The sequence below is a fragment of the Alexandromys fortis genome, unplaced genomic scaffold (assembly GCF_014885135.2).
Source record: "Alexandromys fortis isolate MF-2015 unplaced genomic scaffold, M_Fortis_MF-2015_v1.1 scaffold_194, whole genome shotgun sequence".
Lineage (NCBI taxonomy): Eukaryota > Metazoa > Chordata > Mammalia > Rodentia > Cricetidae > Alexandromys > Alexandromys fortis.
Window position 1 is genome coordinate 544,333 of NW_026068075.1, and position 25,032 is coordinate 569,364.

The following is a 25,032-nucleotide window of genomic DNA, read 5'->3' on the forward strand; positions in this document are numbered from 1 at the left end:
GATATTAATAGAAAAAATTTGTAGGTCCTACTAGTAATGTTAAGTGCCCACCAAAACTATACACGTTATCCGTCGTGTTGGAAAAAAATTCCTGAAAAGAAAAGCTTGGTCTAGAAAATCTTTTTTGACTAATTTTTCTCGGCAGTTTTGCAGACCCTGGAAGACTCTGCCGTCCTGCCCTCTCGCCCCTCCCCCCCCAAAAAAAAACCGAAAATAAGCCCAAATCATCAGAATAAGGCCACACGATTCTAGCAACGCTTTGAAACTTTGCGATCGTCCTCGCAAAACTCAGTTTTCAGATCAGCCCTGAAGAACTATCGCAGTAAAATACAGAAGTACAGAGAGAGTTAAGCAGCGCAAGAAGCGGCAGCGCTGAGCAAGGCGGAATTCGTGATTTTAGTATCCGTCTGCTGTTTTCGCGCCTGCCAGCGTGTTTACCCGTTTTACGACTGCTTTCTGCCCCCCTCTTTTGACACCTGGTGCGTTTTGTTGCAGTTGCTCCAGCTCCCTCCTGACGTTCCAAACTATCCTTCACTCTTTCTACCCTCAGCGACAAAACTTCGGCTGTACTCTGGGAGCATGGAGGACCCCGCGGCCGCACCGCAGCTGCCAGGGTGACACTCAGCTGCTGGCGTTTCACGGACGTCCGGATGATCTCGGTAGTCTATGACGCCCCAGAACCCACTAAGTCCCAGACCAGACAAGAGGTGGCTGGAGTGGAGGTTTAGTCAAGAGCTGCCAACCAGGACAAGGGCCTCTCCCTCGGAGTCCCCAAGCAAATGCGCTAAGTAGTTCCTGTGTAGCGCCTTGCACCCAGCACTCCACCTGCCCCTGTGGCCCCTTCTGGTCATCTTCTGGTGCCCCAAGATATGTGGCTGATGCAGGCCAGTGATACCCGCTGCCCTTCCTGTTCAAATCCATCTGAGTTTACATCCCGCTCGCTCAAAGATTTGTACAACCCGGGAAAGGGGTAAAGAAAGAAGCCGAGTTTATGTTTAGCATCCAGGCGCTATTTTATAAGGGATTTCTCCCAGATTTTTTTGTGAGGCAGTCTCTCACATAGCTCAAACTGTCCTCGAACTTGTTATGTAGCCAAGGATGCTCTTAAACTTCTGTTTCTCCTGCTCCACCTCCCTAGTGCTGGGATCTCAGGCGTGCACCACCATGTTTGGTTTCTCCAGATTTGTGTTGTTATGACATTTTGCAAATATACAAGCAAGTCGCGAATATAGTACAATGAAAGGCTATTTCCTTCCCACCCAGAAGCAACATTGTTTGTTAGTTCGTGGCAATGCATTACCCCCTCTCTCTCTCTCTCTCTCTCTCTCTCTCTCTCTCTCTCTCTCTCTCTCTCTCTCTCTCTTCCCTCTGTGTGTGTGTGTGTGTGTGTGTGTGTGTGTGTGTGTGTGTGTCGGCGACATCATTTGAAAATCGTGGCCATCGTTACACTTCATCTCTCTAGCTTTGGCACGGACCTTGTCAGAATGTGGACACCCTGCTATTAACTTCAATACCATTCTCTCACCTCCCTAGTAAACAACGTCGTCCCTAAGGAAATCGACCATACAGAAGAAAGACTCCTTTTCTTTCCTCAGTCAAGACTCAAAACTTGTCATGAAGACTTCCCTTCTTGAGCTGGACATACATAAAAACTGTTGTTCCCTGCCTCGGTGTCATGCCCACCCACCACCCCCAAAGTGGACCGCCAGGACCTAAGGGAGTCCTCTACCTGAGGGAGAGTTTGGAAAGAGTAGTCAGAGCACAGAAGACCTACAGATCTGGGACACGAATGCACCCTGAGCACCCCCCTGCAGTTTGAGGGTCCCTTATTTCCCCCACCCCATTTCAGAACGCCCCCCAAGATAAACAATCCCAAGAGGTTTTGATTAGCCACTCTGTGCCCTGCTGGCAGCCCAGAGGACTAGTGAGAGCAGAGTGGCGTTTGTGTTCTGGGTCTTTCAGCTGAAGCTGAGCTACCTTGTGTCCTTGGTTTTGCTCTTTTTCCCCCTTTCCCCTTTCTCCTTTTTTTTTCTTCCAGAACCCGGGGCTATGAGGCTCTGGACGTGGCCACTGCAGGCTCCCCACGTCCTTCCCCAGCCCTTCCTGGCTGCAGGCCAAGGCTGTGGCGCTGAGCGCCTGCACGGCCTCACCCCCCCCTCCTTCCGCCCCCCGGGCCTCGGAACGGAGCGGGCGAATCGCTGGGAGGGGCGCGGAGCAGAGCCTGGCCACACCCCCCGGGCCGGCTTTTTCTAGGGCTGCGGCGAGCCACTGGGCGCTGGCTGCTCCCGCTCGCCTCTTGGGGTGCGCTCAGCTCCAGCCCAACTCCAGCCCGACTCCAGCCCGACTCCGGCCCGACTCCGGCCCGACTCCAGCCCGACTCCGGTCCGACTCCAGCCCGACTCCAGCCCGACTCCAGCCCGACTCCGGCCCGACTCCAGTCCGACTCCGGCCCTGCTCCGGCTCTGCTCCAGCCCGGATCCTGCCCTGCTCCAGCCTGGCTCCTTTTCTCCTCCGCCACGCCTCTCTGTGAGCTCCGCACCCCGACTCCCAGCTCCCAACTTTCGGTCCCTCTGTCGCTCAGCGTCCCGTACCCCCGTGACCTCGCGCCCTCCCAAGACCCTGTGCCCGATCTTCTACCCCCCTCAACCCCGCCACAGCCCTCCGCCCTTTCTCTCTCGCTCTCCGTCTGTCCGGACGTCAGTCGGTCTGTCTGTCCGCCTCCCCACCCTCCTTTTCCTTCCTCTGTCCCGCGTCTCTGGCTTGTTCGCTAGTTCGACTTGGCGGAGCAGCTTCGCAGGAAAATCCCAGAAACCATTGCAAAAAGCTTACAATGAAATTTAAGAAGTTCTACGATTTCGGCGCCATTTTCGAGTGGAGTGAGAGGTGACTTGCGATCTAAAAAAAAAAAAAGGAGGGGGAGGGGACTTTTAGGCTGACCTTTCCCGTCCCCCCCCCCCCCAACTATGAGGCTAGTCACTGCAGACTGTAACAGATGCGGGGATAATTCTGAAAAAAAAAAGTTTTGTGTCGCGCTGAGTGGAGGGTGGGGGTGGAAAGTGTGTTTGGGGGGGTCGGTGTGGGGAGAGGACAGAGTGTGCCCCGAGAACTCAGAAAATAGTCTGAGAAGAGTGAACGGGGAAGAGCAGAGAGAAAAGTGAGTGGGGGCGGTGGCCTGCTGTCAGCCTCGCCAGGGTGGGGAGCGACTGGTTTTGACAGACTATAAATGGACTTTAGGCGACTCTCATCTGTAAGCAGTAAAGACTGTCCTGGAAAGAAACGTAAAATTCACTTTACATTGTCCCTCCCTAACTAAAACTTTTTAAGGTTGTTTAAGCTCTTCCAGTATGAAACTCGACGTTGGAAAAGTTCGGCTCGAAGGTGCGGAGGACGTGTACACCGTGCGTTTTGGGTGTGGGGGCGCAAGGCATCTGCAACGTTAAAAGACGAGACGTTCTCAACTGTGAAGAGAGGAAGAGGCGTAGTCTTTGGCTCTTAAATCATTTGGCCAAACACGTCGCAGTTCTGAAGGGGGTGGGGCCAGGGCAACTCCAAAGTATTGATTCTTTGTCTTTTCTATTCAGCCAATGACCCTCTCTAGAAGTGACCAGACGCCTCTTTGTGTTCTCCTTTCGTAAGTAAAATTCAGCCCAAGGGGAAATATGTAAGCCAGGGGAGTGAGACAGCTTTTAAGGGATATAAGTCGTTGTAGTGTTACTGGGAGAAAAGAAATCGGTGAGGTAAAATATAGATGAATTTGGTTTCGGTGTGTTCGTTAACAAAATGATCTAGAAGGACGCTGATGTTACTTCTAATGAACTTACTTTTTTAAAAAAGTAATCAACTAAGGAAATGTTAAATTAGGATTGGCTTTAATCTATTATGTGATGACTCACATTTGTAGGGGTACATAAAATTAAAGTGGGAGAAAGTTATGTATCTTTAAAGTATAATTGTACCTTTACTAAACATGTTTTTTTTCTCTCTCCCCCTCTCTTTTTAAGGGCGACCATCAACGATTTTTTTCTCCATTATTCCGCCGTGTCCATGTAAAAATAATTTGTAATATAGCCAAGACAAGATGGAATTTAGAGACTCCAACTTAAGGAGTAGAGCTATTATTATTAATGGCTTTATTTATCATGACCTTATGGCTTTATTATTAGTGCATTTGTTAGCATTGGATCACAATCTGTTGTGTTAGGCATTTTGTACTTAGTTTAATTACATACTCTGTATATTTAATTAATCAATTAGTTAATAGGACCCAGCATTCATTGTACTAGTTTTGAATAACGGACATAATTTTAAATGAAAATACAGGAAGTTTGGTGAGGTTCAATCTCTGTTTATGTATACAGAATGTATTTTTACTTTCAAAGGCAGTATAGTTTTATTGTTTTAATTATTAGGCCTGTGGCTAAGGACCGACGGATTTTTTTTGTGTGTGTGCTTTCTTGAATGTTTTGTTTAAACAAAGGGAAATGAATGAATGTAACTTACTGCTCATGTGTCCATTTTGAGAGTCAAGAACGGGAGCGTGCACAGTGCCGGCCATTTCAAGACATGAGTTTCTGTGGAGTTGCTCGAGAAGGAACCATTTGACATCAAGTATTTAAAGTTGATTTGTGGTTTGATAAGTGACATTGACAAATGTAAAGTATTTGTGAATAAGTTTGAATAACCTGCAATGTATGAAAACATCTAGGGGTTTCATCTATAGAATATTCTCATGCTTAAAATCAACTAATGACAAGGTGTTTACTGTGAGAGTGGAGGAAACTATTAGACACGAGTTAAAACCAAAGGAGCTACCCACAGGGTTTTTTTTTTTTTAATCAAAAGTTCCTTGCATCAATTTCCAATAAATGACCCAAAACTGGGGACAATAAATGAGACTAATACAAGGCAGCAGGAACTTTCACGAAGACTTTGGAGCTGGCAAAAGTGATCCAGATGTTACCAAATTGTCTCAATTTATTTAATCTTACTTTTCATCTCCTTTCTGAGGTAAGAGTTACCCCCCACCCCATTATCCACCAATACACTTTTCCAATATTCATGATGAGGGTATGTGAAAGCCTTACCCTTCACCTCTCCAGCAGATCCTGAAGCAAGCAAAGTTCTAAGAAGTGCTATCTTATGAAAAGTCCATCAACCTGGAGTGATAGGTCCCCAGCAGCATACATTGTAGTTAATCCTCACCAGGGAGCAGGGCAAGGAGGGGCTCCTTCTACTCACAGAGACTTTCTTCATTCGCAGGTACCCCAGTGCGACCCCCACCCTCGTTGGCTCCGAAGGGATGCAGCAGCAATTCATGTTTTGGAGTATTGCAAAGGTTCAAAACATGAAGCGCTGCACCACCCCTTCGCGGGAAAAGTAGAAGGTGGGGGCCAGCAAAGCAGACCCCATGTGGGTTCTCCTAAAAACCCCAAAGCAGGTAGGTGGGAGGGCAGGGGCTTGCGGTCCATCCTTTCCCTGGGCAGGGCCTTAGTCTAGTGAGGGCCACTCTGCACTGTTCAAGGGCCTGGGAGGGGGTGACTGCCAAGCAAGCTGGCCATGCGCTTGGAGGAGGGACAAGGTATCCTGCACTCAGCCCACCACACTCAGTCGTGCCCTAGCAGCGGGAACAGTACTGCAGTGAGTGTTTGGTGCCCTGGAGTATTGCTTCCGCTGCCCGGGTAAGTCTGGGACTTGCATATGGGCACACCTACCCACCAGGTAAGTTAACGTCTGTCGCCTGCAGCATAGGCCCCAATGGGAGCCAGGCCCCCAGAACAGCTCCAGACCAGAGCTTTCGTGTTTGTTGTCCGCGAAGCACTTGCCCCTCTGTGATTATGTGACTGGGTGTGACAGAAACTGTTGTTAGCACCTCATTCCCTGCCCAGGTAAAACTGAACCCATTGGAAAGGAAGCACTTCCAGACAACCTAGTAGAATACCACCCCCAGGACAGCAATGAAGAAAGTCTGCCTTCAGTCCTCAACAAAACGGGGAAGGGCTCTCCCGAAAAGGATTAAGAAGGGGTGCAAAGATGGCCAGGAAGGGTGACTTGAAGCAATCCCTATTTCTCTCTGCAGTTTCTACCCATAGAGCTTAGCCCCCTGTAGAAAGGACGTTAGAGGTCAAGAAAGATTAAGGGTCCCACAGCTGTGCTGGGGGCGGCGGGGGGGGGGCAGCATCGGTGGATCTCCGGCATCAAAAAAAAAAATACCTAGAGGCACATAGCCTTGCTGGTGGTGAACCTCAGGTGGCGCAGTGAGGAGCAGAGGCCTACGGAAGCCTCGAAGTGTTTCTAGACCGCTTTTGTCCCCATTTCCCAAAGTCACCACACAAACCTACGCTGACAGCAGGGACTCAAGGACACCCTCGCCCTTAGAAGCTCTGAGAAAATAGCAAGCAGCATCAGAGCTGTGTATTCCAAGTCCCTTTGTGACCCCCCCCCAAACTCTGTGCTGTGACTAATGATCATGGCACCTCTGTAGCCCACTCTCATGCCACCTCCACTCCCTTGAGGAGCCCTCTGAGCCCTCAATGAGAAAGGGGGTTCAGAGTCACCTGGGAACTGGAGAAGAGTGAATTACCTGAGCACGGCCTTACTTTTCCTGTGAACATCACTTTATATGACCTAGAGCACCGGCATATTGGAAAATGTAGTGGGAATGGAATCTCTCTGCTTTGTCATCTTAAAAAAAATATAATAAAATACGCATACACACACCCTTCTGGTCTCTATGAGCTACCTTGTAGTGGTCTTCCCCAGGGACTGGGTACAGGGCCCCATAAAATTTACAGTTGGAGGAGGCCTTGTGCGCCTGGGAGTCTAGCTCTAGCCACCGAATGCCTTTCTCCCAGACTCCCTTGCGCTTGAGCAATGTGTGGGAGGTGGTTTAGGTTCCTTTGGGCCCCCAAGGACCCCCAGGCTCCCAGGAGCACCAAGAGCTCTTGGGACTTCAGCCAATCCCGGTCCCCATAACCCCCTCCATTTGTTGAAGCCACGCCCCCAGCTCCTACCCCACCCCGCCCCGTGGCAGGGCCCCTCTGTCCCGGAATCCCCAGGGCAAATGGCTAACAGGTTCAGACTCCCGCGTTCCGCCACATTGGGTTGGAGGAGGGGCACTTTGAGACTCCTTACTCTCCCTCACCAGCTTCCCTTCTCCATTTCTGCTGTCCAACAGGCTTTTCCCTTTCGCCAGAGGAAGAGCACCGGGGTGCACTGAAGGTGCTCCATCCAAAAGGATCTGGCCCGCGTCATCCGGCTCCTTCCAGCGGGTGCCCGCAGGACACAGGTGAGATTCAGGCGGATTAGGGGTTTAAAATGGCAGAGAGCAGGGGAGCAAATGATCCGATTTAGTGCCATTGCCTTCCAAAATCTAAGATGTCCTTTGCCCAGGGATGCCAAAGCTGAGCTCATCTGCATAGCGCCTGGCTGCGTGGTGCCCTTTTCTGGTTTGCAATGTTCTTCACACCTTTATTTGCTCAGTTGTGGAGAGCCTAGATTTTCTTCCAAGGGCAAAAATGTGAATAAAGCAATGTTTTAGCCAAACACTTCCATGTCAATTAAGAAGATGGCAATTCGTTCCGGACTATAAATTCTCTTTAACCACTCCCGAAGGTATTCTTTTCAATTGTTTTTTTTTTTCAAGCATTGCTAAATGCGCATCATAATGCGGGAGACTTTCTAAAGTGATTCAATTTACAGTCGGCTGATTAATTGATCCTCCACCACCACATTCAAAGAGACACCTCTCCATTGTTTTCTCATTTTTTTTTTACCCAACACATGTTATTTGTTAGTGAGGAAGCTGTGTGCACGTGGCATTGTATAAAGTTTATTAGGCAGACATGGCTCTTAAAACTATAAAAGGCTGAGCCTGATTCTAACTCTAAACTTCGACATTTCTGTAAGCGGTAGGACGTGGCATTCAGGTTATTATGATATACTGGAATGGAACATAATTTTGCAACAATTTTCATAACAGGAATAATTCCAAAGGCATCTTCAGTTAGCAGTACTGGTTTTGTTTTGTTTTGTTTTGTTTTGTTTTTTGTTTTTTGTTTTTTCCAACAAGGGAACACTACATCAACAGTCTTGGGGATGTGGACCCAGAAGACTTCTGTTTGAAGAAAGTACAATCATCTTTCAAATGCTGTAATTTATATGCATTTTACTACACTAACTATTGAAAACTCCCCAACTAGGGGGTTAAAATATAATCAATCACTAGTGTAATAGTACACGTCTTTTAAAAATGTTCCTGGAAAGTGTTTTATGATCTGTAAGTCAAAGGATCCGGTCCCACCATTTCATTCTTCCTGCTTTTACCCCCAACCTAGGCCCCCCCCCCCAAATTTGTTCCAGTTGGCATGTAAGCTTGTTTTCCCACCAAATGAGTCAGTCATGATGGGAGCGTCAATTGATTTGAACAGATGTGTGTCAGTGTTACTTGGAAAAACTAGATGTCAATAACCAGGGCCACAGCAAAAGGCAGTAGGTGTAACTCTGTAAAGCATTTCTGCGTGCACACAGACAAGGACAAAAGTAGACTCCTAAAAGGGAAAACATTTGGATATACTCCAGGGCTGGGAGACTAAATAATTGTATGTTGCTTTTGGTTTCCATTAACTTGGGCAACTATCCAATTAAACAAAAGCCCAAGAAGGACTCGGCGGTGCACATTATTTTGCCGAGTATTCTAAAACACCATAATTTGTCAGTCCATCGAGGAAGCGAGAACAACAAGGGACTGGGTTTACTCCTCGAATCTTGGAGAAAACATGATTCTTCAGGAAGCGAACTGACAGGCAGCTTTCACTTGAGACCATGTAGCATGCAAAATACAAATAGATTCAAAAAGTATAGTTGAGGAAGATCAATGAATGTGCATTGCTGGAGACTGAAGGACCTGAGCTGGGGACTATATCAAGCTGACATTAATTTCTAGAGATCTAGTTTCCCATTGGCCAGAAGCACGTCTCGTGATCCCAGAAGTTTATATGTTCATCTTTATTTAGGCTTATTGCATAACTCTTAAACAAAACACAGTACGTATACACCAATCATATCAAATATGTATCTCCCTGGCTCAGTACGGCCTGGCCTGACTATGCCCACCCATTAGTATCTGTTCACCTAGCTAGGATCCCCTTGCTCCGTCCTAATATTTTACCCATCTGCTTCCCTTCCTGGCTTCACAATTGATCTCCTCAAGTTCAAAAGGCCTTAGAGCCCAGTGGGGACCTTAAGCTGCGTCATTAGGGAGGAGCTTCTACAGACTTACACTTCCTGTGGTCCCTCAGCCTTAGATCACTCCCCTTAAGCATCATCTGAGCAATTGATGGAAACTGAAGAGGGGGCCCTGGCCCCAAGTCAGGGGGCTGGGAATACTGCTTGCTTTGCAGCCTGAATTTCCTGAGACATTGCCTTGGCTGGGCGTTTGCTGCCCCTCCCCCACCTCCTCTCTGTAGCGAGAAAACCAGCTTTTTGGGCCCTAGAAACAAAATCTTTGCAATCCTCATCTCAGCACTTGCCCGTATTTCCTTTGCTCACCTACTTTCCCACCCGCTCTCCTAGATGCGTCGTTTGCAACAACTTTGAGATAAGACACCCGGGGATTCTGAAGATGAGGGATGTATGGGAGCCTAGGTACCGAGACCTCAGCATCCAGACTTCCTGCTGTGCCAGGTAACATCCCTACCTGATCATCAGAAACCTACACCACAGTGACTACAACAGAAAAAGGAGGGAACTTGTGTGTTCTAGTGGAAGCGGCCTAGTGCTAAGGCGAGCAAGAGCCTAACTGCTAGACACTTCCCAACTGAGGCCCAAGACTGACCTCAGAATTAAGTAATGACTGTAACTTACCTCCCCAAGCATAGGTCAGTGTGCACAGCCTTAAAAACTGTGAAGTGAATTCACTTTAAATCTTTGCTCCTGTCTATAGATTCAACCAAATTAAGAGAGCAAATAGGCGTTAACCGCAGGGAATCATTTAGCCCCGGCCTCAATAGACCCTTTTTAGCCATTATAAATGCAGATTGTAAAAACTACCTAGAAACTTAGAAAAATGCCTGAGATAACAAGTTTTTAAAAACCAAGGCCACCGAATCCCACAGTTTATAGTGGCTGATAGTAGGAGCAGAAACTGGAGGAGCATTGCCAAACAGAAAGACTTGTTTAACAGTAGAAGTACACCCAAAGCTTTGCCTGTATGTTTGTTTTTCCTTCTTTACAGCTTAGCTGCTGCTTTGTTTTGGGTGTGCTCTTGTTGTTGCTGCTGCATAGTGAAATGTAACTCTCTAAAAGTTTTTAGGGGTCTCGGGAAAGACAGAAATTTGAGGCGCCCCACGCAAGGATCTCAGGCGTCTCGGGGATCATCGTGTCACGAGATACACTGTGCCCTTGTGACAGATTGATAACTGAAAGGTCTGGGAACCACTCGTCTTCCTAGAACAGGCAGGGTGAGTATGACTGGAGCTGAGAGGTCGGGAGGGAAGTGGGCCCCAAGCGAGGAGAGGAGGAGGGCTTGCCACGGAGTGGGGGAGGGGAGGGGTTGGCTCTGCCTAGGAGTTTTAATTTGTGTTTCTATTCAGTCCACTGAAGCCTAGGCAGGGTATATGATTTTATATATAGGCTGGAATATTAAAACAACAAGTGTTTGCTTAAGCAAACAAGAAAAACACCAGCTGCCAGCATTAGAAACACAAGGCCAACTGTAATATGTGCAGTCATGGATACCATGGCCACGAAGAAATATGCAAGCCACGGAACCAGAAGGTTGCAGAGACTTTGAAAAATACTCTTTCCATTGTGTCTATTACTATCTATTTTTTAATTGTCTTTGAGACAAGGTCTCATGTAGCCCAGGTTGGACTCAAGCTTGTATAGCCAAGGCTCACCTTGAACTCCTTGTCCTCTTGATTTCCACTTCCCAAGTGCTGGGATTATAGGTTATTATATATCTTTCTTTTGGAGACGAGGTCTCATTGATTTGCTCTCACAAAGGCTTTAACTCACTCTGTAGGCCAGGCAGAATTCGACTCTGTAGTTCATTTGCCTCAGCCTCCTACGTCACTGTGATTATAGGCTTCCCTTCCCTTCAGTAATTTTGAGAATAAAATTAGGACTCTCCTGGATGACTGGCTGACTAACAGTAAAGGGTTGCATAAGTAAAAATGTTTTTCTAAGACATTGGGATGGCTTGCCTTCACTGAAATTGATATTTCTGAAAATATTTTTGTGTCATAAGGATATGCCACAAACACTGATAAAATGTTTAGTGATAAACATGCAAAATATTTCTTCTGTATTTTCATTTTACATGCATAGGATCAATATGCAGATATAAGGCTAAGAGGAACGACATCAAAATATTATGGTCATCTCTGAGCTGTGCTTTAACAGTGAGCAAAGATACTGGGGGCTGGGGTTGTGGTTGAGCAATAGAGGAAGGAGACAGGGCAGCCATGGTGCTGAGCTGTTTTTGCGATGTGTTCCTAATATGTGCTATGAGTATATTGGGGACATTTTGCATTCATGGTTCTGCATCAATCGTATGGGCTAAAGAGACAGTTACCTCCAAGATGTGGCACCACCAGTGATGGATACTGAACTGTTTTTGCGATGTGTTCCTAATATGTACTGCAATTATATTGGGAACATTTTGCATAAATAGTTTTGTATCAATACATAGACACAGGCTGGAAGAAAGAAGCGGCGCACAGTAGGAATAAATAAGATACAGAATTATTTTTGCAGTATGTTCCTGAATACATAATATAAGCGTATTGGGAACATGTTGCATACGTAATTTTGTATCACTACATGGGGGAAAGAAACATGACAAACTTTATGAAGAAACACAACAAAACTTTAACAGCACTTATGTATTTATTACAGGTGATGTTTGTTTAACAGCACTTATGTATTTATTACAGGTGATGTTTGTTTAACAGCACTTATGTATTTATTACGGGTGATGTTTGTTTTTTTCTTTATATTTTTAATGGTTTTTCAAAATTTGTATAAACAGAATGTTTGTCTTTTATAGATATAATAAAACTTATTTTATATTAGTACTAGAGTCTACATTGATTTTTTTTTCTGGCGGAGGGTAGTTGAAACAGGGTCTCCCTGTGCAGCCGTGGTTGTCCTGGAACTCACTACATAGACCAGGCTGGACTTGAACTCACAGAGATCCGCCTGCCTCTGCCTCCCAGAGTGCTGGGATTAAAGGCGTGCGCCACTATGCCTGGCTTTACATTGACTTTTCTTTTGGTCAGCATGAACCCCTGACCTGTGAGAGGGAGAAAGGTTTCTATGTGAGCAGCAGTGGGCCTAGAACACAATTTCAGCCAGTCTAGGGGAAAACAGGACCTCCATATTCTCTGAACTGCAGACATGTGTTTTGATTTATTCTGGGCAGAGGTGAAACATAGCCTACTTAAAAAAAATACAGAAGCCGGGCGGTGGTGGCGCACGCCTTTAATCCCAGCACTCGGGAGGCAGAGGCAGGCGGATCTCTGTGAGTTCGAGACCAGCCTGGTCTACAAAGAGCTAGTTCCAGGACAGGCTCGAAGACCACAGAGAAACCCTGTCTCGAAAAACCAAAAAAAAAAAAAAAAAAAAAACAGCGGCTGGAGGATAGTTCCTCATTAAAGAGGGTGAACCTGCATTCCAGTCCTCAGAGCTCCTGTTCGGTTGCTGTTGAAAAATGGGCTGGGGAGATGAGCCAGTGGTTAAGAACACTTACTGCCCTTGCTGGGGACTCACACAGCTGCTCACAACCACCTGTAGCTCCAGCTCCAGGGGATCCGAAGCCCTTTAACCTCTTCAAGAGTATGTAGTGTGTATGCATACATGTGGACAAAAGACTCAAATAGATATTTGTTAAATATAACTTGTATTTGAGTTCTGGGGAGGTGGGCACAGGTAGATCCTTGGGGGCTCTAGCTGATTTGGTGAGCCCTAAGTCCCAGGGATGGTCCTTGTCTAAAAACACAAGGTGAAGAATGATAGCCAAGGTTGACCCCTGGCCTCCGTGCACTCACACACATGTACATATATACCCCCACTTACACAAACATGCACACACTAAATGGAAAAAAGAAAACCAATAAGTATGGTGGCTGGGTGTGGTGGCTCAAGCCTGGAATCCCAGCACTCAGGAGGCTGAGGGAGGAGGTTTGGTGGGAAGTTGGAGCCAAGCCTGGACTATGGGTGAGACCCTCTCTCAAAACACTGTATACACCCAGAGTAACCTAGTGACTCCTGGCCAGCGTGCTGGCTCTTACCGAGTCAAGCAGTAGAGAGAGTCGAAAGGCACTCGTTTTCCTTCAGGAGCAGTTCAGGACGGTGGCACTTGGATGATTGCCCGTGGTCTCAAGACACACTGGCTAGTTTGGGAAATGCCTGAGCCGGGGAAAACCCCTTCCAGAAAGCCCACTTTCGTGGACATGCAGATGCCAGCAGCTGGCTACATTCCTCCGCCTATTGCCCACATCTGTCTGAACGCTGGGATATAGACTCCATGAGACCTTCCAGTTCAGCCTTCCCTCTTCTTTCCTACTAAGAGAGAAGGAGCCATCTGACCACTTAGCAGACCCATGATTGACGGGGTTCCTGTCAGGGGTGTTTTTGGTTTCTTGGGGTTTTGTTGCAGTTTTACATTTTTACTTATGTCTGTGGGTGCGTGTGATGGAGGATGTCTGTGTGCTGTGACCCCCTTGTAGAAATCAGAGGACAGCGTGTGGGAGTCAGGTCTCTCCTCCCACCCTATGGAGTCCTGGGACTGAACTCGGGTCCTCAGCCTTGCCTGCAAGCTCCCTTACCTGCAGAGCCATCTTGCTGCACCCTCCCAAAGGTTTTTTTAATGGTCCTCAAATGTGACACTTTAGAAGAGGAGCTGGAGTCCAGCTCTGAGCCATTTATGGGCATTCTGGGAAAGCTCTTCCCCAAGAGATAAAGCCCTCTAGCAGAGGCCATATTGTCCATAAAGCAGGGTTGCTGCTGGGGGAGATGCATTCCTCGCAGCGCCTCACGTCCTTGGCTTCTGCTTTACAGCAACCACAGGGGCAGACAGACCCTTACAGTGAGTTTTTCGTAAATATTTTACTCTGTCACATTTAGTTAGAGCATCTTTACTGGGCGCCCCACACTGTACCTGGAAAGGAAGATAGGAGATAACCAAGAGTTGGGGTGAAGCTGAACCAGAGAGACCTCAGATGCTCAAATCCTCCTCCGTGTGGCGTGAAAGCAGCGAACAGCAGGTCTTGTGACCTTCTTCCAAGCCAGACTCAATCCCCCTGAGAACTTCCTTGCTATTCTGAATGATCAAGGCAACCTTCATCCCCCTAGGCCTTATTCTGATCATTGCTAGGCAAGGATTGATTATGGAAAGGAAGCCAGGGGAGGGGGAGACCTTCCGGAAATAGAAGGACTCGCTTCTAGGCCCCAAGAAGCATAAAGAACTCCACCAACTGAAGCCCCAGGCTTCCAGCCTTCTCATTTAGCAGGGGACGAAAGAGGAGAGTTCCATTTCTGAATCACAGACTCTCCTAGAATGTGGCAGACAGTATGCCTCCTAGTTGGGAGGAAGCCAAGAGGCTCTGGGTGGGGGTGGTGCAGAAGGGGTGGGGGCTTCCCTTTCTAACAAACCAGTCCTCCTTCCAAGCCCAGAAGAGGAAACGCAGTTGCAGAGGGAGGAAATAACTCCTGGCGAGGTCATACAAAGAATTGGTGGCGAGCTTGAGCTTTGGTCTTCAGGCCTCTTTCTACTGTTATACACTGGGCCTAAAGGGCAGAGGGGGTGACTTTAGAAGACACGGGGACTTGAGGAGCGCTTTCAAAGGTGGGTAGGGTTGGAAGGGGCCGAGAGAATAAGGGAGTAGATTTCAAGCTGGGGAAAATGACAGGGGCACAGACAGAGGCAGGAACAGATGGCTTCTGTCACAGGAACAGTCAAGAGCACCTGGAGGAACCTGTAAAGGACAAACCTAGCTTCCAAAGACAAGCTGGGCTAGACCCTGAGGGTTGAACAGTGTCTTGAACAGAAACCCGATGACGTGACTTCCTGGAGTGCAGACTTGATTCAGCGGTGAGAAATTTACAGCAGTTTCTCTGTTCGAAGGAGGGAAAATTTCAAAAACCAAGCTAGGATCTCAAGCATTTCCAGCTTTTCTGTTTGTCTTGGGATCCTCCAGGCTGTCCGGGGACTCCCAAGCCAACCTCATCCTGAGGGGAGAATTCATGCACCGGACTCCAGACATTTGGTTTCCCATCAGTTACTGTTGCCAAGACTCTAGCCTCTGGGTCTTCTAATGGTTCAGGGGCTCTTTGCTTTAGTGAACTGCCCCCCCCCCCCACACACACACACCACCACCACCACCACCACCACAAGCACAAGACTCTGGGAGAGCTGTCAATCATTGTAAACCCCCAGGCCTCCCATAGGAGTCTTCTAACACCTTTTCCTTTCTCTATTGATTGGCCTCAAACTAGCTCATGTGACCTTAGCCTAGCCAATCAGAGTACTTTGCTAGGGATATGTGGTGGAGGGGTTGTTGTTAGGAGGTTTTTGAAGCAAGGTTTCACGATGTCACTCTGGGTGTTCTGGAACCCTCTGTAGATCTGGTTGGCCTCGAACTCACTGAGGTCCTCCTGCCTCTGCCTCCCAGTGCGGGGACTGAAGGCCCAAATCCCCATGCCTGTCCTTGGGTTTGTATTTGTTGGTTAAGTACTGAACCAGAGAGTCTCTCCTTGGCAGGTTGTAAGTGTAGAACTGTACGTAGCAGAGCCCTCTTTCACACCCCTGTGGAGTCTTTCCTCAGTTTCCTCTTTTGTAGAGTGAAGATTGGACAAAGTGTTCGATCTCACTCACTACCAATAAGCACTCAGAAAGAGAAATGACACAGAGGGCAGGGGGCATGAGAGAAGGTAGCGATGGGGAGGAAGGCGAGAGGAGAGGTAAGGAAGGGAAGAGAAAGGTAGGGGGAAAAAAAGAGAGAGATTAGGTCCCCAGACAGAAGTTGTTCTGTGGTCAACTCCACTTGTCTGTCAGTTGCCACAATATATATTCTTCTTTTTAAAACTACCATATTTATTCATTCAACAAATACAATCACCACGCTTTCCTACCCATGAACTAAGCAGGATGGTCTTGTTTAGTTTCTGAGGTCAAGAAAGTTCAGCTGGAGTGTAGACCATCGAGCACTTTCTGAGTGGCAGGCTCTACTATAGGACCGGATAGAGAAGGGAACCGAGGGGTGCCTTGCAGACCAGCTTTCGTGCTACTTAGGGGCTTAGATGGAGCAGGGTTGCCTGTAAAACATGGAGGATTTCACACACTGCCAGAAGAACTACTAGACACAATCTCTGCCTGAAGATGGTTCAGAAATGCCCCGAGAATTGTCCAGATTTGAACCCATCTTGGTTTGCAAGCAGTAATAATCAAAAGACTGCAGAGTTTTGTTTGGGGGATTTGGAACTTTTTTTAAGAACTATGTTCTTTTAGGACTGTTTTTTTTTTTTTTTTTCTCACGTGTAAGCTTATGCACCGTGTGCTTGCTTGGTTCCTACTGAGGTTAGAAGGCAGCACTGGATCCTGTGGAACTGGAGTTACAGATGGCCGGGAACCACGTGTAGGAGGTGGGAGCAGAACCCTGGTCCTGTGTAAGAGCAACAAGTGCTCTTGACTGTTGAGCCATCTCTCCAATCCCTTGGGGTTCTTTTCTTGTTGTTGTTTGCTTGCTTGGTTTTTTTGGTTTTTCAAGACAGGGTTTCTCTGTGTAGCCCTGGCTGTCCTGGAACTCGCTCTATAGACCAGGCTGGCCTCAAACTCACAGAAATCTCCCTGCCTCAGCCTCCAGAGTGCTGGGATTAGAGGCTTGAGCCACCACCGACCAGCTTTTTTTGTTGTTGTTTATTTGGTTGGTTGGTTTGGTTTTTTGTTTGGTTTGGTTTTTGTTTTAAATTACACTTTTTATTACATTTTATTTACTTTGTGTGCGCCCCTGGGGAGGGAGTGTGAGTACATGAGTTTGCATATGGCACTTGCAGAGGTCAGAGGACAAATTTTGGAGCTCCAGGAGACAGAACTCAGCTCCTCAGACTTGGTAGCAAGTACCTTTTACCCTTGACCTTAAATTGACCCTAAAAATCTGGAGTTTGAGATACTTTGATTTGCTCCATATTTTGTTGTTGTTTTCTGAATTTTTTGTTTTATTTTTTGTTTGTTTGCTTGTTTTTCGATACAGGGTTTCTCTGTAACTTTGGAGCCTGTCCTGGAACTAGCTCTTGTAGAACAGGCTGGTCTTGAACTCATGGAGATCCACCTGCCTCTGCCTCCCAAGTGCTGGGATAAAGGCATGCACCACCACTGCCCGGCTTATTTTTATTTTTTTAACTATGTATATGTGTATGTCTATGTGTGGGTGTGTGCATATGAATGCAAGAGTTTGGAGAGGCCCGAGGCATCGGAATTCCCAGGAGCTAGACTGTTTACAGGCAGTCGGGAGCCAGTCTGCTCGGTGCTGGGAACTGACGTCAAGTCCTCTGATGGGGAAGCCTTGTTAACCAATTATCTTTAAGAGGTGGGACCAAGTTAGGGAGTGGCTTTCTGGGATTCTGAGAAAAAAATAGGCGGGGCGGGCGCAAGGCCCAGGTGCGCTCCCTCTTTGGTTCCTTGCTGCACAGCTGAGCTTGGACTTCTCATTATGGTTTCGTGAATTTTCCCTTTATAATAAATAAAAATATAGTTGTTTATCTTTAAGCTAGCCTGGTTAGTTCCCAAATCGAGTTAGCTTCTACAGTTGGTGCCTGATTCATGGGGCCTCTTGGTTTTGTTTTTGTTTTAAAGACAGGGTCTTGATTTGTAATTCAGCCTGGCTTTGAACTCATTATGTAGCCCAGGCTTCCATCCAACGCAACCTCTGCCTCAGATTCCCCAGTGCTGGAATTACACACATACTGTGCCAAATCTTGGGTTTTATTTTCTGGATTTTTGCGGGCTTTTGCCCCTTTTCTTGGCTTTTGTTCTGAAATGAACTATCACTGAGTAACCTAGTCAGCCTTAAATTTGTGACCCTCCCACCTCAGCACCCTGAATGCTGGGGTTACAGTTTTGTGTTCCCCATTCCTGGCCCTGATTGGTTGAGCTTTTACAATACCTCATGGGAGGATGGCATAGATGATTCCAGGTCCCTTCGGTAAAAACCAGCTATGAATGAAAATAAGATCCTCCCAGGAAACAGTTTATACCCAGCCTCCTTGCCATCTCCTGCCGCCTGCTCATTAAATCCTTTAGTCCAGTCTTTCCCAGCCCGCTCCATCTTCTTGCCTTTGGCCTGAGTGGTACGATTGATCGACTGGTCACACTGGACACCTCCGCCCTTGCCTGTCTGCACATGAAGTCCATACGCCACTAGCCATAAAACGATAGCTGAAGGAAACTTGTCCAGTCCTTGCCCCCATCCGCTCACTGTCTAGGACCCAGTCAACTACTGCCTTCCACTGAGCACTGTTTCGTCCATCTGTGCCCACCAGGACCTCCTCTGAATGCCTGCCACTTGCCATGTCCAATCACGTGCTACGAGGATGCAAAAGTTTTCGCGTGTGCCCTCTGTCTTCAGTAGAGCTATTCACAACTGCCCGAATGGCCCGTTGATGGGTGAAGAAACGAAGCAGCCTCACAATGGAATATTATTATGCCTTCAAAATTGCTAAGAGGGCTCCCCAGCCACTGATGGCCCAAGTAGGTAAAGTGCTTGCACATAAGGAATTGTTAAGATCCACAAGGCCCAGCCAGGCCGTGGTGATGCACACCTTTAATCCCAGCACTTGGGAGGCAGAGGCAGGCGGGTGTCTGGGAGTTTGAGGCCAGCCTGGTCTACAAGAGCTAGTTCCAGGACAGGCTCCAAAGCTACAGAGAAACTTTGTCTTGAAAAGCAAAACCAAACAAAAAGATCCACTGGGCCCGTGTAAAAAGCAGGGCGCTGCTGTGCAAGTCTGCAATTCCAGCACCAGGGAGAGGAGACAAAGACAGGAAGAGCCCCGGGGTTGGCTGGCCAAGCAATCTAGCTGAATAGCTGAGCTCCAGGTTCAGTGAGAGAACTAGTTCCAAATACTAAGCTGAGAGTGACCGAGGAAGACATTTTATGTCGGCCTCTGCCCTCACACACATACGCACTCACATAAACACACACACACACACACACACACGTATCAACCCCTTCCCGTGCCAGACTGCTATGATTTAAGCCAGAACTCATGATGCATGCATTTGGGGAGTCAAGCAGGAAGACTGAGTTCAAGGCCAATTTAAACTATCCAATGAGTCTCTGTCAAAATAAAAGGAAACACACAAAAACATGCATGCGTGTGTGCGTGAGTGTGCTCACACACACACACACACACAATGGTGCTAGCAAGCTGAGCAATAGAAAGAAGAGAATTAATGACTAATGAGTAGAGAATTTAGTTGGGGAGGAGAAAACCTGTATAGTGGATGTCGGTAGCACAGCAATCAAAACATGTAGAACTGTGCATTTTAAATAGAATCGTGAATGTCATGCTATGAGTCTACTGCTATAAGTTTTAATTCAAAATCTTCCAGAGATAATGATCATCAAAATTTAGGGATGCAGCTCTGTGGAAGCTCACACTTGTAAGCCCAGAATCTGTGAGACTGAGACAGAGGGATTTCCACAAGTTCCAGAAATGCCCGGGCTACAGAGTGAGTGCCCAGACCTTCTTGGTCTGCATAGCAAGATTCTATCTCAAAGAACAGTTTGGAGGGCTGGTGAAATGGCCCGGCGGGTAGAAGAATTCGTGGCCAAGCCTGTTGACCTGAATTCGATTGCCCTGGGACCCACATGATGACAAGAGAAAACTGACCCCTCCCTGTTGTCCTTGCTCTTCTACATTCTTTCCATGGCACATGCACACCTGTACACTCACACACATACACACACACACACACACCTGTGTATGCGCACACACATCTGTACACACATGCATACACACCCGTGTATATACACACACCACCACCAACACCAACAACAACTATTATTATTATTATTTGTCCAAAAAGTTTTTAGTGTACAGAAATTGCACAGCATGCATGAATCCCTGGATTAGGTACCTTTTATTATCTAAAACTCCAGAACCTCGGACAGGACAAACAAACGCCCTACCACTCAATCACCTCCCCCCCCCCAACCAATCTATCTTTCTTCCTTTGTTTTTTCTTTCTTTTGGTCAGGCTTTTGCTCCTTAGCCTGACTGGCCTCAAGTTCACAGTCCTCTTGCCTCAACATCCTCATTCTGAAATGATAGGCCTATACCACGAAGCCAAGCTGTAAATTGCTTTTCTACCCTCCAACAATGACTAATGAGCGGCGTGTTGTTTTTAGTTTCTCCTTCTAGTGTAGCAAAATGTTCCAGGTTCTTCTTGCAGGCTTCTTGACCCTGACCTTGAATTAGCCATTTGTCCAGAGAGCCCTGCTGCCGGCAGCAGGAAGAATGTTTCAGGGTCACACTCCTCCAGCCCTTGCAGATCGTATTTCAAGCTCCAAGCTTGCTTTGCTTTCTGCCTCGAAGTCTCCTCTCTGCTTTCCTTCTGCTGTCCTGGCTCAATGCACATTCTGTTTGTTGTACACTACAAGCACCCGAAGAGTGAGGAACTAATGTGGTTTGGCTGCTGTCTCTGCTCACGGTCTCCACCACCGAGAACGGCGACTGGTTCAGAGCCGGTGTGCAGTGACTGAATCCGCAAGATCTATACATTTAAGCTCACAGCTGACAAAGACGCCGTAATAAGAGGAGGTTCTCTGTGGAAGGTGCGAGGGCAGACTTTGGAGTGTTCTAATCTCCTGGTCCATCTCCCCAGAATCCCTTTACCTTTTAATAGTGGAGCTGTCTTTTCTGTTTTACTTCATTTTTTTTTTCATTTTTAAACTCCAATAGAAAAGCTCAAACTTCGTAGAAAAGTTACAAAATCGGTACAAGGAATTTTTTTTATCCACTTGTTCATTGAGTAAACATATTAGTTATGTCATACCCACTTCAGGATGAGTGTCCTTACTCTGAAAACCCCGAGTCCAAAATACATTAAAATCTGAAAGTCTCTGAGCCCTGCCATGATGTCACAAGTGAGAAATAACATGTCTTATTTCATGTCATAGTCAAGATCGAAGTGAACTAAAGATACTGCTTAAAGTTATCTGGATGCCGTGTATTTACAGCATGTGTGAGACATAGGGGCTGGAGCTTAGCAGTCACAGAGCCCCAGGTTCTACCCACAGCGCAATTCAGTGTAGTCCTACACTCCAGGAATCCAAATGCTTGTGAAGTGGAGGCAGGAAGTTCCAGAGTTCAAGGCCATCCTCCACTTCGTAGCAATTTTGAGGCCAGCCTGGGGTACACGACATCCTGTCTTAAAAAAAAAAAAAGACAGATGGCTGTGGTGGCCTGCATCTTTAATCCCAGTACTGGAGAAGCAGAGGCAGGTGGTTCTCTGTGAATCTGAGGCTAGCCTGGTCTACATAGAGAGTTCCAGGACAGTCAGAGATACATGATAGAGAGACCCTGTATCAATAGCAACAACAAAACAAAAGACAGACAGACAGAAGGAAAGAAGGAAGGAGGAAGAGAAGGAGAGAGAGTGAAAGGAAAAGGAAGAAAGAGAGAAAGAAAGAGAGAAAAAGGAAGAAAGAGAGAGGGCCAGGCATTCATGGTGGGTCTTTAGTCCCAGTGCTCAGGAGGCAGACACAGGCAAAGGCTTGCAAGTTTGAAGATAGCCTGGTCTAGAAATCAATTTTCTTTCTTTTTTTTATATTTATTTATTTATTTATTTATTATGTATACAATATTCTGTCTGAGGATTCAGAGTTCTTTGGAAGCTGGGTGGTGGCAGCACACGCCTTTAACCCCAGCACTCAGGAGACAGAGGCAGGCAGATAACTGTGAGTTCGAGGCCAGCCTGGTCTACAGAGTGAGTTCCAGGACAGGCTCCGAAGCTACAGAGAAACCCTGTCTCCAAAAAAACAAAAGAAGGGGGGTGGCGGGGAGTTACTTGATTAATGGGAATCATTCTTTGCATGACACTCACATAAGGGTCACTTCTTCATGTAGGCTGGCTGGATTCTTACATCAGCCTTCTCAGATCTTAGAACATTTTTCTCTCTTTTCGCCTTCTTCATTTTCATTTCACATATGTGGGTGTTCCGCCTACACATTTGTCTGTGAAGCATGCGAATGCAGTTGCCCAAGGCCAGAAGAGCCCTAGGCCTGTGGAAGAGCAGCCAATGCTTGTAAGCACTGAACCATCTCTCCCCAGCTCCTAAAGATTTTTATTTATTGTTTAGAGACAATGCTGGCTTCAAATTTGCTATGAACAGCCTTGAATTTCCAAGGCTCCTGCTTCTATTTGCCAAGTTCTGGGGTTCTAGGCAGCATCACCACATTCCACTTATGAGGTGCTATGTGGGGGTGGAGCCCAGACCTTCATGCTTGCTAGGCAAGCTGTCCAACTCAGCTGCTGCATTCCCAGGCTCACCATCACTTAGAATGAAACGCAACGTCTTTTCAGTGTTCAGAGCTCTACTTTCCTTCCTCTTACCCCTCTCGCCCCATCGCCTGCCGTTTTCCTCTGACCCCCATCACACCAGAGCCATTACTTGCTTCGGACTCTCTGCTGAAGTGTGGCAGCCAGCACCTCTCTCTTTGGTGTTCTCCGTAATTGCACATAGCCTGCTCCCAAACCTCCCCGACTCTGTCTATACCCCAAATACTGTCTCAGACATCTTCCCGACCATGTTACTCAAAACAGCAGCTGCTGCCATTCCACGAACTTCCCGTGTTTCATTTCTTCAAACCTGACAATATTTGCTTAACATGAATCTTGACTTCCTTTTTTGCTTGTCCCCCTACTGATCCCCAACCTCAGTGCTTGCTTCATGATTCCTTGCTGGATCCTCAGGCCTAGCTTACTGCCTGTACACAGTAGGGGCTCACTACTTGCAGAAGGAATGGATGACTGAGCTAGATATATAGAAGAGTATGAATCTTTTATTTTAACAGTCGGCCTTGGTGACGGCTCAATCCCAGCGTTCCGTGGTACTCATAGGGTGAAGCCTGGGAAACATAGCCAAAAGATTCTGCCTGGGGATATGGCCTGATTGACAGAGTGGTTTTACCTATCACAATAAATTTCTGTATACATTCCCGGTGCCATATGAATTGGGCATGGTAGTACATACCTATAATTCCAGTACTTGGGAGATAGAGGCAGGAGATCAAAGACAAGAGTTCAAAGTCACCCACAGCTCCATAGTGATTTTGAGGCCAGTGATTTTGGCTACAAGAGATCCTGTCTCAAAAAAAACATTTTAAGAGGTGATTGTAGTGCCCTCTTAAGGCTTCCTTTCCAATGATATGGCAAAATACCCCGTCAAAAAGCAATTTAGTAAGCCGATGGTGGTGGCACACACCTTTAATCCCAGCACTCTGAAGGCAGAAGCAGGCAGATCTCTGTGAGTTCGAGGCCAGTCTGGTCTACAGAGCGAGTTCCAGGAAAGACTCCAAAGCTACACAGAGAAACCCTGTCTTGAAAAACAAACAAAAAAAAGCAACTTAGTGGAGAAGGGCTGTTTTACCTACAGTCCATCATAGCAGTGACGTCATACAGCATCAAGAGCTTGAGCAACGTTTTCACATCGCATCCATAGCCGAGAGCTAAATGAACACACAGATGACCAGTGCTCAGACAACTTTCTCTACTCTTCTTCTTATGTGGTTTGACTTTTGATGTTCTAGAGGGTCTTGCTCTGTTCTCTCGCTGTTTCAAAATTCCATATATAGCCTAGGCAGACCTCCAGCTCACAGCTGTCCCCCTGCCACTGCCTCCTGACTTCTCAGATTAAAGGCATGGGCTACCATTGTTCTCATCTCATTTAAAGGACTTTTATTATCTTGAATTATGTGTAGGTGTGGGTGTCTTCGTGTGGACATGAGTGTAGACACCCGCAAATGCCAGAGACATTGGATTCCCTGAAGCTAGAGTTCTGGGTGGTTGTGAACCACCTGATGTGGGTGCTGGGAACTGAACTTGGAGCCTTCAGAAGGGCAGCAAGTGCTCTTAACCTCTCAGTCATCCTTCCAGTCCTGTGGCTTTCTCTACTCTTCCATACATCAGACAACAGACGAGGGGATGGTGTCCGATACTTTCAGACTGGGACTTCTGGTGTGAATCAAGGCAATCAAGACACTCTCCCACAGACGTGCCCACAGGCCAAGCATTCATTGACACTCTCGTAATGGATGAATCTAGATTTCACTAAATGGGTTGGCCATCAGAAGAGGCTGTTTTGTAGGATTTTTTCTCTTTGTTCCTGATCAAAAGTAAGATATATTTACAAAGGGCCGCTAAAAAATGAGAAAAGAATACTGTGTACTAGAAAGTCCAGATCACGTGGACTAGAGCTTAGGAAGAGAGAGCCAGGAACTAAGTGTTTTCTGCAGGGCTACTGGCCCACAGTGGCTGTAGGTAGTACCTGGGTCAAAAGGCCTCTGTCCCCATGGATAACCTGGCCACATCCAAATGACTTACTTTACTATTTATGTTCTTTGCCTATTTTTCTAGGAAAATTCCTTTGAGTGCATATTTTCAATTTTTGTATATTAAAAAATCTTGTCTATAAAAATATTTCATTTTTCTCTTTGTTTATTTTCATCTTCAAATGAGTTTCTTTCTTTTTTTAGTTGTATTTGCACTTGTAGAAATATTCCTCTTAACTGATCCAACATTTTTGTTGTTGTTTTTGGATTCTTGAGACAGGGTTTTTCTGTAACTTTGGAGCCTGTCCTGAAACTAGCTCTGTAGACCAGGCTGGCCTTGAACTCACAGAGATCTGCATGTCTCTGCCTCCCAAGATTAAAGGTGCTGGGATTAAAGGAGCGCACCACCACCGCCTGGTGACTGCCCCCTTATGTTGGCCTACATGTGTACCACATGTCTGCCAGCTGCCCATGAAGGCCAAA

At 46.9% G+C, this 25,032-nt stretch overlaps 1 long non-coding RNA gene across 1 annotated transcript; it reads left to right on the forward strand.

Annotated features, from left to right (window-relative positions):
• Positions 1–2,136: 2,136 nt before the first annotated feature.
• Positions 2,137–4,747, forward strand: LOC126488297 (uncharacterized). Its single transcript, XR_007588636.1, has 2 exons — positions 2,137–3,631; positions 4,002–4,747. It is a non-coding gene; the product is annotated as an uncharacterized lncRNA (long non-coding RNA).
• The last annotated feature ends 20,285 nt before the right edge of the window (positions 4,748–25,032 follow it).